The following is a 14,420-nucleotide window of genomic DNA, read 5'->3' on the forward strand; positions in this document are numbered from 1 at the left end:
AATAAAAAGAATAAATATTTCAATAAAATTTATTTGTCCAAAATTATTTTAACGCATATTTTTAATTAATCCCTGTATTCAACACTCGAGCAAAATCCCCGGCGAATGAGGGGAACTCTTATAATTATTATTGAGTCGATGCTGTATAACAATAAAAAAAGTTTAAAAATAATTTAGGTAGGTATGTACCATAATGTAACCGCGATTACAGTTTATCGTCTACCAAGGCCGAGCAAAAACCATTAAGTATATAGTTTAGATTTTTTTTGTTTTTATCACGCCGTATGTACGGCTGCGATGGTGATAATAACAATAATATTCACATCAATGTAATAATTATTAATAATTATGATAATAATATGCGCACATCGTATACATCTATAATAGTGAGCTGCGTATGTATGCTGTCATTAAATCACAGACCATATTATGGGCACCTACTACACAGGCGCGGGTTCTAGGACTAAATTTTCATACAAGCAATAGTACATACAGTTCATAAAGTACATATTTTACAATTATTAGGTCTTAACTGTAATTTTCCTAGTAAAATATTTATGCCACAAATATTACTTAATATCTAACATTAGATATATTATTTAAATTTAAGCTTTTCAATAAGGGGAACATTTTGGTACCCAACCAACCCGGGTAGGTGTCCGTATACGCTAGAACCACCGTCCACCACGATAAGGAATACTTATGGTCTCTTAAAACAAATCTCGTTTCAAAATTATCTCGGTAGGCAAATCAACGCACGGTCACACGAGTGTAAATAATATGTATTTTCGGAATTACACGGTGTATTACGTAAATAGTTGGCAATTTTAATTTCCACTGACATTTTTCAAACCCAAAACATACAGCGTATGATCTTCAGTTATTCTGTATATTATTCATTTCATCCAGAGTTAGCAGCAGGTAAAGACGTGTATAACGGTGGAAGACATAAGCGCCAAAATGAGATAAGAAAAAAAAAGTTGTATCATACGAAAGCGCCAAAATCCTAGATAGGTACCTGCAGTGTACCACGGTTAATATATATTAATTAACAGATATTACATTTAGAACTATATATTATATTATAACAATTTATTATTGACAATTTTTTATAAGATCGAAAAAATCAATCGTCTTATTAAAATTATAATTTTATAACTATAGTTTATTAATTTATATTATATTTATTGACAATTTTTTATAAGATCGACATTTTTAACTAACTATTTATTTAAAATATTAATTTTGGTGCAAATTATATGTCAATGTTGCACCTTTGGCGCTTCTGTCATATTATGTTGGGTATAACATCGCGTAATGGATGTGTTAAACTTGAATTCAACGATAAATCATTGTATATATAACGATGAAAAACGTTTCCGAACGAAGCTAGACGGTCAATAAGGTATATATGTCTACAAAACAGTTGACGATTTTGGGAAATTTCTACTTTTGACCTCCGAAATATAAACTAAATCCAATTCAATACTAGAAACCTCTTTCAAAGTTGATGACCAGAGCATTTTGCTACTAGAAAAATTGTTTTCAGACATTGTTCGCGCACACAAAAAAACCCATCTATATACGTCATAGTAACACACTAACACCGATTTATTATAGATAGCTCCGCTCAGATTCTAACATATTATGGGCCAGCAATTGGTATAGATTTGTTATAGTTATAGATTTTCTATAAATACCTCTGGTGAAAACTCCTATTGAAATCCTATGCGTATATCGGCGAGTCCGTAAAGGTACGTTTTAATTTTCCGGGTATGTATAACCGTCCACAATAAATAACGATAAACTGCAACTGATAACGTGTAGATTTACTTTTATGTTTTAATAGGTACAGTTTTCATAAAAAGTCATAAACGTTGCATTCGCTGCCTCTTGTATTAACTTGTTGAACTAACAATATATTATGTAATGTGGTATTGTGCATAGGAATACTGACTTTACGTATAGATAGGTTTAGGATAGTCGTAGAGAACTAGAGAAGATAGGTAGATAGGTTCGCGTATACGTATAGGTGCAAAGTGTAACGGAATGACCTGACAAATAAAATTACATTTGTCTTAACCAATATTTAAAAAAAAAAATGTATGTGTTTATAGTTTATAGACGCTGACGTTAAAAGTAATAAAAATAGTATAAAAATTCTCATAAAATGATGCAGGTAACAAATGAGTGAAGACAGGATTTAAATTTACCAAAATATGTACCAATATGATACGTAATATTATGTTAACAAAAAAAAAATGTATAAATATATTAATAATATTGTTAAGAATGGTTAAATTAATTTGTGCAGTACCTAGACATATGCCTAACCATAATATGTATTTTATGTCAAATATAATGAAATATACAAAAATTAAACTGTATTTAATTTAACCGTTCCATGAAAGAAATGTATATCTTATCTAGAATATTTTACAATCACTAAAGAAAAACTCAAAAACATGTAAAAGTAAAAATAGTGCATCCCGATCTCTAGTTATTCCTTAGATAATTATTATGTTTAAATTTTACTAGAGCAGCGGAGTACAGTGGCACGCAAAGGTCACCGCAAAATCTTGATCCGTTACTCCACTGGTCTTAACTTTAAATACTTATAAGTTATAATACTAATTAATTATAATATTTAAGAGAAGTACGGAAAGATATTCTGTTTCGGTACTTGAAATTAAAATCGTTAAGTCGTTCGTTACTGCGCTACAGTCATCCAAATAGGTGCATAAATCTTAAAAAAAACGAAAATGATGATAACAAATCGTAAAAACGTTCTTGTACAATGACATCAAATCATGTGAAAATAATATCTTCAAAAAAGTTTAAACGAGAAATTGTTTCGAGAAATAATAAGTGTAGATATTATACTGAAATGAATCACCTTATACATAATAATATATAATGTGTTATTATTTTATAATATATACTGCATATACCTAAATGGAGATTGAAGAGGCCTGAACCGTCCTTGTTGTTGAAAAATGTGCACATGTCGTTGAAAAGTTTTGTACATTTATATAACTGCTCCCTAAGCGTTGTGTAATAATATCGAAATACTCAAATACGCACGCATAATATTACGTATAATGGTGGTAATATATAATATTGTATGTCTATAATAATACACTATTGTTATACCTATTATACAGAGTGATTATATTAACGTAAGACATTATCCATTGTATCTGTCGTTTATTGCGATTTCATAGGTTATAAGTACCAATTTGAATTGAAATAATTACACAATTAAATTGTATATATATAGTTTGAAATACGTGTATTAAATCTAATTGTTTAATATTTATAAATTTGAAGTAGCTTGGATTAAAGTATAATAATATAATGCTATTTGTACTTGTTTTTGTGTACACATATTTTAAAGCCATCGCAAGAGTTTCATAGTCAGAATTTAATCCAGGCTTAAAGGCTTTTACTAAAAACCTTTTGTTTGTATACAACCTAGAATCTATAAATCATAACAGTCTAAGCTGATTGATTCATAACGGATAACTAATATGATTTTCATCTAATAATTAAAAAATAGAAAACCAAGTTATACATTTACCATATGTTATCCCTAATATATTTAATAAAATTATACATTAATTGTTTGTTAATATGTACTTCTTTGTTTGAAAATAACGACAATCGGTACATTATTTAGACAAATTACTGATATTTATTTAAATTATAAATACCAAAAAGCTCAAATAAAATTGTGATTTTCAGTTTTTATTGAGTATGAATAGGTAGTGAATCCGTTAGCTTAAACTAGTTAAACCTAGTTTAACATTAATTTGTGATTGGGCTTCGCAGTTTGTGGGTAATATATATAAAATACTTAAGTGCTTTTATTTAAATAAAAACATTGTAGCACATCAATTATGATAAAAGAGATAATAGAAAAAATTAATACAATAATAATAATGGACTTTAATCTAGTGCTGCAGTAGAGTAAATAATTTGTATAGGTAATTACTTAGAATTTATAGATAAAAAAAACAAAGAAAAGATAAAATATTTAATATCTAGGTACCTAATTAAAACTAGACAACCATAATTTGTGAAAAATTAAATTAAAGTTGAAATAATAGTGACAAGAAGAAGCTTGTGAATTTAACAAGAGAATATATGGTCAGGGGAAGGTAACCCGCAAGGTAAGGGAGGGTGGAAAAAAGTAAGAGTCTAGAGTCTGCAGAGAGGGAGGAAAAGACAGTCAATAAGTAGTAGAATGTGAAGGAGGTTTCATCGTGGTGCCTTCCTCTGCTCCAGACTGCATGCTCCTTGCACAAGGGGGATGATTTGAGAGGAAGTAAAAATGAGAATGAGAAGGGAGCAGATTATAGCCGAGCCACAAACGTGAGAATGCGACAATATAGTGCGTCGATGAAGGGGAAGTGCAAAAAAAAAACCGTAGTTGTGTGGTAACAGTATTGGTGTTGGGTATATTATATAGTATACCGTGGTGCCATGTGCGAAGTGTCAAGGCGACGGGGAAGAAGCCCATTTGGCTTACCAAGCTTTCCAAATTATGTTCTTATGAGTAGGAAGGAGAGTTATATAGTCAAATATATTATATAATATTATGTATACCTATATAATCTATATAATATTTATATTGTTTAGTATTTTTTTTTAACGTATAGAGGTTTTTTTTTGTCTTACCCTCTCGTTTGGTTTACCTATATAATTATCGAAAAGAAACTCAAAAACCACAACGGTATAAAGTCGATTATCGAAATCTGGTGGACAACAAAAATATAAACTCCATCGAATATGTAACCGAATGTTTTGTTCTAAATTATACCTACCACAAATATAAGATACGAGATGAATTCAAACGCAATATGATCAATAATAAGGATACGTCACAATGTCACATGCAAATATCAACCACGTACGATAATAAAGGAACCGGCCTACGCCTATATATGGTAAGCATACGTGTGGAAATATTGTAACATATTGAAATATTGAAACACTTCCTACGTGAATTGGAACGAATAGAAAAGAAAGTTTTCTCAGATTCGCCCAATCGACAAGAAATCTTGACAATAAAGAATTTACGCGCTTCATTCCTTAAAAAAAAAAACCAATTTATACTCCGAAGTAATATTGAAAAATATATATTATATGTATATATCGTAAGTCTATTAATCAAAACGCAATTTAGGTAAATAACTAGACAAGTTGAAGCTGTAAATAATAAAATCAATTTCAGTTTATAGGTTTCTAAACATAAGTTTAGAACACCTTATATCCCTGTTGTGTCCGTCCGTCTTTTTAAATTCTACAAGGAATTTAGCACGTTCGCATAAATTTGGGCAAGATATTATAATGTGCGTTGAGTGTGACGAAAATCACCTTCTACAAGGTGACGAGTCGAATGTCGAATGTCACACAAATTTATGTGTGAGATATATTTCATAAAAAATATGCTTAGCGTATATCGCGTATAAGCACAATATTATAATCACGAAGGTTTAAAATGACAGCGTTTCGAATCTAAATGATATAATAGATATTATACACATTTTTGTTTCTAAAATTCTATTCTTTAGTAGTTAGAAAAACTAAAAGTTGCCAATAAATACAATAGTTATTTTACTTTAAAGTAGACACCTACCTACCTATTCGATTGTTTTAGATCCGAGCGGTGCATAGAATAATAAATTGCAGGTTTTACCAATGATGTGTATCTGAAGATACTTGAAGTAAGAACTCTTTAATTTTCAACATCTATAGCATGGTCACAAGTAGAAAATTGAATCTACAGTTCGTATTTCGGAAGGTAAAAAGTAAAAATGTCATTCAAATAAGTAGGAACTTACCTATTTAAATAATTCAATTAAAAAGTATTACAATATTTATTTAAATGCATTTCCCAATCAGTATTTAAAAACAAATACAAATATATTCAAAAAATATTTAAATTATTTACATTTAAAAAAAAAAAATTATTTTTCCAATAATATTATGTTTGAATTGTTTGTCAAATATTTATGATAACAAAATTGAATAATCGTACTTCGTCGTTTCGTAGACGATAAGCCATTTGTAGGGGAAAAAATAGTCGAAAAACCAAACTATAAATCTAGTTTAAAAGAATTTTGTATCTAAAAGTATTTTAAAACTAGTATTTAAATACTTATCAAGTATGGAGGTTTCTCATGAGTTATGATGTACAATTGCACCTATTTGCTGTAAAACGCCTACTTTTGCCTATCAAAAATACAATTTAAACGGTTATAACTTATAATATTATGATGTGTTAATCCATATGTGCCATATGTAATCCATTTATACTATTCTAATACATTTTCACTGTAAATCAAAAAATAATAGAATATAAATCCGATATTTTCACACCCTCAAAAATATTATTCCCTATGATTTATGCAATAAGTGCTTTTACTCTAAGATTACTCAAAAATCGTGAAAACGATTTTAGGCGAATGCGTTTTATTTATGTTGCGTGTGAGTCTGAGAAATAACAAATATTGCACTGACATCCTCTTAAGTTGATCATATTATTAATTGTTTGTCAGATAATTTTAATATACCCACTATCAAGTGGTTGTGCTATTTTTCTTGGGAATGTTTAAGTTAAAAAAAATTGTATTTTTCATAATATTTTGATGTTGGTTGATTAATGTTGAATATATTTTCATTAAATAAAGAGAATAATAGTAAGTTTTTTATTTTTAGTGTATAATATAAAATATAATACAATATTGCCGTCGTATTTCGACTTTTTTGTTTTGCACACAAATATATCCGGACACTATATAGACCAGGGCGTCATTTCAGAATTTTTAATGGAGTGCAAAAAAAAAAACGTCCAAACCAGCAAAACCATATAGAAATGTTATATTATTTATTTAAAAATAAATTTTAACAACAAATCTTACAAATCTGTGAAATTATATAATAAGAGCGTGTGATGCAAATGCAAGCACCCTTGCATCCCGAAAATGATGACACTGCTATAGACAAATGATATTTAATAATAATAATAACGATTCGCAATACCTACCCTACATAATATTATTATAAATAACAATAGGAATATTATTTTCAGTTCGGTAGGGGCGCGTTTATCGATTGTATAACGCGCATAATATTATAATAATGTGTACAGTGTTCGTCGTAATATTATTGCCACGGTACAATACTGTATACTGGGTGATCCGTTTAACGTAAGACACTCGTTATTTATTCATTTTTTTGAAAATATTATCTTACACAGTAAAATATTGTAAGTCGTTAAAACGACAATTTGTTTTACTGTTTTTTTGAACATGTAAACAATTTTTTCGGTGTACTTCGGTATACATAAAAATCGAATTTTGAACTAGTAGTGTATGAGTTTATGTAGTTAAAGTGTTTAAAGTTTAAACGATGGTGGGGTGTTAAGAGGTATCCCGCAAAATATTGGTCGTCTACTCCGCTCGTCTAAACTTTAAATAGGTACTTATAAAGTTATAACTACTTGTCCGAAATTTAATTTGGAATTCTGATGGATTTGCGTCCGAATATAATGAAATTAAATACGTTGGCGTTGTCACTGAAAAGAGTAAAACACTCGAAAAACTAATAGAGATAAACAATAATATAAAATATAATTTGTACGTATAAATAATTATTGTCGTAATAAAGAATTAATATTTTCAAAAACATTAGTATAAATATAATAATAATATAATAATGTGATATGGTCTCTCGTCAAACGGATCACCCTGTATATAGCAGTTAGGTAGGTATCGCATAGTCGTCGATGATCGGGACGAAAACGTTGGAAACGCGTCGCGTCCACCAGCTCTAGTCGACAGCGTTTACAGCTGCGCGGCGGCGGCGGCGGCGGCGGCGGCGGCGGCGAATCTCCCCGCTCGGCAGGGTTCCCGCGACCATTGTCTCCGCCGTTGCGTTTATTGTCGTCGGAGCGATATCGCGCGTCATCGATTAAATAATAAAACGTTATTATACTCGACATCCACATTGTATTATAGGTATATAGTGTAGGCACAATATTGTATTATAATGTATAAAATATAATTTAAAATCAATGTCGGACACGATCGTCGTCGACGGGCGCTCGCGGTTATTGTGATAACGTACAATAATAATGATAACGATAAAAACCTGCAAAGGTGTGTGCGACGGAAGTAGATTTTGTTCCGCTGAGAAAACGCGATTTCGGGATTACACGGAACTGAATAGTATTGCTGGAATTATTTATAAAGTTATATATTATTATGTTACGGGCAATATAATATAGAAAATCGGGACATTGTAAAGACTGTTATTGTAATGCCCCGCGTTTTTGGGCAGTTCGAAAATTGTTCAAGGATCTCATATTATAATGCCCGGGCATTTTAATAGAAGGGTATTGTATAAAATGACTAATTTATCGAGGGGAGTATGAACTTACAAGAAATATTACTATAATATTTTGTGTTTACTAAAATATCCAACTGAAGTTACCGATATAATAATTTCCTGACCGATCTATTATTAGGACAATAAAGATTACGAATTCATTCGATGAAAATTCTCATGTTTTTGATTCACTATCAACTATCAACGTAGGTAATAGGGATTGTGAATTCGGTAGATTATTATCAAACTTTCGTTAGGTCATATCTTAGATACTTAATCACTCAGTAAATTACATTAATAATATTATACTTGATAGTTGATACAATACGAATAGGCCATTTTAAATTTCATATTCATAAAATTGGCATTAAAAAATGTTCTTGTTTGGTTACAATATTTTAATATATTTAAGTACAGACAATAGAAATTGATGAGTTTACATAAAATATAATATACAATATGGGTACAATAATTATTAATTATTGACGATTTGTCAGTTTAAAGACTATTATTAAATTTGTTATTAATTCGGTATAATACCTATCTATATAATTATGATTATTTTATGGGTATAACTTATAAAATGCGTTGTTCGTTAATATGTATTAATAATAATATATTATGTACTTACTATAGTATGATTATATGACAATATTTATAAAAAATGATTAAATTAAATTAATTTTTATTTTAAAAAAATCATATATATTTTATAAGTTGAAAATACAAGCAAAAGTGCATTATAACATATTTGTTATCTTTCATCTATAGATAGTCTAGACTGTCTAGACACTGGTGGCTGATGTTCAACTTTTTTTATAAAATGTTTTGAAAAGGGGTTAGAAAAGGCCCCCGAAAAGCTATAATAAAGTTACTGCGTGTCGTCAAGACATCAAGGGTCTATGAGTCCGGATCTCCCCTCCAAATTATATTAAAAATGCTGAACATTTTTAACAGTAAATATTTTCTGTATATTGTTTCAAGAAAAATTGTATATTTTAGTTAAATTATTGATAAAAAATGTCTTACTTCTCCAAATTTAAATTAAATGAAAAATGTTTTTCTCTAAGTGACATGACAACAAAATAACTGTATACCGCTTACTATTAAATTTAGTCTATATTATGATATTATGACCTAGCGTAAGACACTCATTGAGGTGTTTCAAAAATAAATAGAGTTTTTGAAAATATTTTTTAGTCATTAAACAACAACATTGAAAAATAATATATTTTTGCTATTTTTATCGTTATTATTTTTAAATGATTTTAATTCCTTACTCCGAAGTAATATATATTTTTTAAGAGGACTTTGATTCATAAAAATCGAATTTCGGACGAGTTGTGTATGAGTTTCAAAAGTATACTTAAAGTTCTGATGAGTAGAATGATTCTACAGGGGTACCTTGCAAAATGTTGGTCCATTACTCTGCTCATCAAAACTTGATGTACTTATAAGTTATAACTAATAAATTAATTGTCTGAAATTTGACTTTTATACACCTAAATCGAAATACTCGGAATATAAAATTAAAAATGTATGTTGTTATTCAAAATAGTAAAACGTTGGTTTTCGTGAAATAATGCAGAGTGTCTATTAGGTACGTTAAATTTTAGACCACACCCCGTGTTATATATATATATATAGTCTTATACGGTATACCTATACTATGGTATAAACCATACTATAGAATATAATATACATCTTGCTAATTCTGGTGGGCACGTACCTATATATATATATATATATGTAATATAAACCGTGACGAGCGAAATGATTCGTTTCCGGGGCGGTCGGTCCGGTGTAAACACCCGCGGGAAAAAATGTAGCAGACGGTGGCGAGCACCTCTCCACTCCTCCACCACGCCATCACCTCCACGCCAATACCTCCACACCACCGTTTCCGTATTAGGTGCTATACCGACGACGACAACGCTACGGTCGACGACGGTATACGACAACATAACGCGTGCAGCACTCTTTAAACGAGCGGGTGGAGAAAAAAAGCGACCGTACGCGTTGCAAAAATCGCAAACAAAAAAATAATAACAATTTTTTTTACGTTGCCCCCACTTTTCCGACCCGCAAAAGTGCATGACACTATGCATGCAAACCTGTGAAAGTGACATTCGTGTTATGCGCACACTGCACCTCGTCGTCATGTCAGTGGAGTCAGACATAACTCGTATAGATTGAGGTTCTATAGTGCTCTACACGCGAACTGCAGAGCTTGCAGGAACAAATTCGAAAGGGAATGCAAAAGTGTAAAAAAATTTTCGTACCTGTTGATACTTGAATATTAAAATGTCTCATATTGACTAGGATGTATTATATAACTAGGAGGAGTACGCATGAATATTTTTTTTTGAATATAATGGATTTTTGTTCATCCGCCCTCTCTCAATCCAAGCACTGTCCACGAGGGATGGTTCAAATAATTATTGTTTAATATACGATTTAGTATATAATATCATACTTATATACAACTCTATTGAATCAGTGCGTAGTTACTATGAAGTGGTGTGAATCAATAGTATATTATATTTATTTAATCTATAGAATATGGATAAAATGTATATAAATAATAAATATAATCGAACAATAACAATTTTGTGATAGTTTGCATTATATAAACACAATATGACTTTACTCATTATAACACAACTATACTATATGAAGAACGTTTCGCTACGATCGCGGCACATCAAACGAAGATGAAAAAAATCTGTTTGAGCTACTGTTTTCAATTATCTTACTATTACCTATATAGACATACAATATTATAAATATACATATAAAAACCAAGACCTTGCCCTGGCCCCAAGGACCCCTTAAAACACGCCACTGCAGTGGTTGGAACAAATAAGGGGCAGTGGCGACCAAACTCATTTTTGTAAGGGATGTCGACATTATTTATGACATTCCCGCACCGCTAATATAAAATAAAATACAAAGAAAAAATCTTTTCATCAATTTTTTCACATATTTACCGGCCGGTATTTCACTTAGATAGACTTTAAAAATCTGTTACCGGCTGGCGTGGCGTTTAAGGGGACACAGGGCCAATGGGGCCAATGGCTCCCCTTAGACATCATGAACTGTCATAAATAATAATTTCTTAATGGTTTTGTAAGTTGTGCTATCACATTAAACGGTCAGTGATCACATTTACTGACTCACGTCTGTAGGCCATGTTGTTGATAGTCTAAGTGGGTAAATAGATGAAAGTAGAATTTTTGGAGCAAAAGCATATTGTCCCCCACCCCTAGAAGACCTATCAAATCGCTACTGGTTACCGGTATAAACCGATAAGACTATAAAAAGCCGGTATTTCAATCCAATCGAGACATTTGACGAGAGATCGATATAAATAATATTATAGTTGATCGTTTTTGTGAAATTGGTTTTCCGTAAAAATAATCGTATTATTTTAATGAATGGTAAGTGGTAGGTTATAATACATACATTATACAGGTATAGTTGTATACGATAACAATCATTTATGACATCATTGAATGTACAAAGGTTGAATAATAAAACACGATATATTTTTAGTAGTTAAAAAATATATAGGTTTAAGGTATAAGTACCAACCTATGTATATTTTTTTTATATATAGGTATCTAAAAGGTATCTACCTCTAAAGGCGCGTATGCATTTAAAAACGTATGATATATTTTATATTTATATTCTTATTTTAAAATTACCTGTAGGTGCCTATATGTATACCTCTTAATAATGTAATTTAATCATTAAATAAAAATCGACGTAAAATTATTTTTTTCCTGGTACTCTTGGACAGGTATTTTGCAAATGACGAGTTGGCAACCCTATTTACAACATTCGTGTAGTGTATAGAGTAATACTTCATCTCATCCTAATGAAATATAATAATGCACCGCTGTAAATGTACCAGTCACACAGCCACCCAGCCATTTTGATAGTGGTGTCGACATACGAAGACGTCCCGATTTCAATTTTGGTTATGCTGCAATAATTCGGTTTCCAGTCGAGCGTATTGCACGAGTATACTCGTTCTATAGCACTTGAGTCCGCTGCATATTTTATTATAATATATACATATAGGTTTCCACTTTCCCCGCCAAGAGTCTATATAACATAGCATAAGACAAAGAAGCCAATTCAAAAGTGAATATTCAATATCGCGTAGCGCGTATAGAATAATGGGAACTCATTTTATCGGGTCAATTTTTTCCGCACGGTTTAGAAAGCGTCGTGTGTTCCAGCCGGGTGTCTATACAATATAATAGGCGTTGACGAAAAAAAAAAATCTGTTTTCACCCTGCACATGTGACCTACCCGTGTGTATGTGTAGGTGGTAATGCATGGCAAATCGAAAGATGTTTTCGATGTAAACTGTCCGGGCGAGCGTACAGCGATACCCCGCTGAGTCATTATATATAATATTATAGAGGAGGCTGAAAAAAAAAAAACCATAATAATATATAGTATACATATGCGTGTACATATACGGCAGAGAACCGGCGGGGGTCACTCGTCGCTCCTTCGGACAGTTTAAATCGAAAACATCCTTCGGGGCTTGCTATACGACCTATGCAATAATACCCATCGCGGGGATAGGTCACTGGGTAAAAAACCAATTTTTTTTTTTTTTATCTTATACCTTTATATGATATTGTATTATATGGAGAAAGACCCGGCGGGATCACTCGCTCGCTAAACCTGCGGGGAGAAATGTAGGTACTTGCTCGATAAATTAATGATGGTCACGCGTATAATATAACAGTGGAAATGCTCCGAATAATATGCGATAAATTATATACACAACAGCATGAACTCTACGATATAGTTGGTTGACTTGATGGCGTATTCTATCTGTAGATCTGCGGGGACAAATCTCTACAATGCATTAAGTGTTGCAGTAATTTGTTGTTTAAGTCACAGTATATTATATGGATTGATTTATATTTATAAAAGTATGCAACTGTATCGTATAAGTGCTATATTGTTATTATTATTTATTATTATATTTTAGTTTGTTATATTTTATGGATTTTTTTTTTATGAAACATACTATCTGCGGCATCTGTGACCATTGGACGTTACAATATATTTTACAATATTCATGCATTACATAATATTAAAAATTGAAGGAACATATAGGTGATAATATTATTAGCAATAACAGATAATTTATGGATTATTTGATTTAAACTGTATACTTACTTTTTAATAATGTATAGGTAACTCGTTTGTACCACCTAGATACAAGCTTAAATACGAAATGGTGGTGATTATTTTTTCCAATTTTTTAAAATTATTTTTAGGTTTATATGTTTATTTTTATGGAAACCCTTGTTTACATGGTATACTATTGACGATAATTTTGGATGAATTATCCACAGTGAACAACAGTTGAACCCCTCACAAGTTCGTTCATCGTTCAATGTGGATTTTTATGTTTCGTGTGTCCACTGCGAATTATTCATCCCTGAAATGGCCATCAAAAATAAACCGTGTAAACGCTGTTTTACGTTAGGTATTACAGTAAAATCAAAAAAAAAAAAACAAACGAATAAAATAAAATAATTATTGTTAAAAAATCGAGACTAAAATGTATTATAATATTATTATGTAATATCATAAAGCCCCTTCTGAAAATTATTATACACTATAATATATACCCATATAATATAATATGCACCTACACACGTATTATAATAATAGCACGTCGCGCGCACACTCGAAACACTTTTGCCGCTGCTGCAGTCACCGCCGCCGCCGATAACACGTCAAGTGTCTACCCCCGGGGTAGGGTGTAGTGGCTGTAAATAGGGGTGCGACGATTCTGGGAACAACCGTTCGTCCCCGTACAATCCCTCGCGAGATTATTATTCGTATCGACGGCATATATGTGTGCATAATATAATATTTGCACGCGCGCGGGCGAGCTGCTGCACAATGTATAGGTAATAATAATAATAATAATAATAATAATAATATAATACATTATAATATATAGAGCTGCTGCGGTGGTGTTCGAG

Source organism: Metopolophium dirhodum, chromosome 1 (assembly GCF_019925205.1).
Source record: "Metopolophium dirhodum isolate CAU chromosome 1, ASM1992520v1, whole genome shotgun sequence".
NCBI lineage: Eukaryota > Metazoa > Arthropoda > Insecta > Hemiptera > Aphididae > Metopolophium > Metopolophium dirhodum.